Genomic DNA, 1,338 nt, shown 5'->3' on the forward strand with positions numbered 1-1,338 from the left:
GACCGTGATCGGCATTTCGGAGAGGTCTCTGGGTGTATCCAGAGAGTGGACTGTAGGAGGGAGAGAATGGAGGCCAGTAACTGAGGTGAGAGACACCTAGTTCAGCAAGGCTGCATTAGAGCAGTGGTCATCAGAAGTCAGAATGGAGAGGTGGGACTTACTCAAGAAATAAAATTAGAAATAATTAAATTTTTAAAAATTAGAAGTGAATTTGGGGAAATTTGGTGAACTGATGTAGGACTTGAGAGAAGGAGCAGTCAAGGATGACTTCTGACTGGCATGAGTGGGGACATGGTCATGCTGCCAGTTCAGTTAGAAGCGTAGAAAATGGTGATGATGATGAGACGGGGGATGGCGATGGCGGTGGTGAATCTTTTAGAAAGTATCGACTTTGCGAGGAATCTGGAGGCAGATAGATCTGCAAGTCTGAAGCTTGGCGAGCGCTCAGGCCTGAGGTTGCAGATCTTGGAGTCACTCTTAAACAGCTGTGAATTCAAATTCTCAGTGTCGATCCACTTTTCCAAGGAGAGTGGGAAAGAAGAAGGCTGGGAATTGGACCTCAGGGGCCATCGGAGTTCCGGGTACAGGAAGAGGAATGCACCAAGGAGATGGAAGGGAGGGTTGCAGAATTACGAAGCTAACCAGGAAGCTGGTGTCGAAGAAGCTGAAGGAGAGTTTGAGCCATCGCCAGTGTCACAAGCAGCAGAGAGCTGGTTCACAGCGGTGGTTACAATTTGTGTCATGTCTTAAGAGTTTAGGGTCCAGCTGAAGTCGGAGACCTTTGATAGGCAGAGGCCCCAGTGCTGGAACAGTTGTGGGTGCTGGCAAAGTCCGGGTGTGACCATGGTAGTTGATGGCTGACTCTGGGGTATTGGAGAAAGTCACTAGAAGATGAGGAATTCTGGGAATAGCTAGGGTAGGTGGTCGGGTGGGTGATCTCTATGGATGATGGTGATGGTGATGATAACGATAATAGTAATAGTAATACTAGCAGCATGAGCCAGGCATTATATTAGCACTGCTGCGCATCACCTCGTTTAACCCAGCAGTGCTGTGGTCGGGTAGGCGGGGGTGTCCCCATTTTATAGTCAAGGGAATTGAGTCTCGAAGAGATTAAGTGATAGTAATAATAATACTAGCAGCATGAGCCAGGCATTATGTTAGCATCACCTCGTTTAACCCAGCAGTGCTGTGGTCCCCATTTTATAGTCAAGGGAATTGAGTCTCAAAGAGATTGAGTCGCGTGCCTGAAGTCATCAGGCCAGTAGACAGCCAAACTGGAAATCCCACTTTCCTGGCTTCAGGTCCTCTCTGACTACAAAGCCCTTAATCACAAGC

The 1,338-nt window shown here is 48.1% G+C and overlaps 1 protein-coding gene across 7 annotated transcripts in view; it reads left to right on the forward strand.

The window, feature by feature from the left end:
* The window catches only part of CDK5RAP2 (CDK5 regulatory subunit associated protein 2), a 157,747-nt gene that overhangs the window by 44,925 nt on the left and 111,484 nt on the right, over positions 1–1,338 (forward strand). The window lies entirely within an intron of this gene.

The sequence above is a fragment of the Pteropus alecto genome, unplaced genomic scaffold (genome assembly GCF_000325575.1).
Source record: "Pteropus alecto unplaced genomic scaffold, ASM32557v1 scaffold226, whole genome shotgun sequence".
NCBI classification, from domain to species: Eukaryota; Metazoa; Chordata; class Mammalia; order Chiroptera; family Pteropodidae; genus Pteropus; species Pteropus alecto.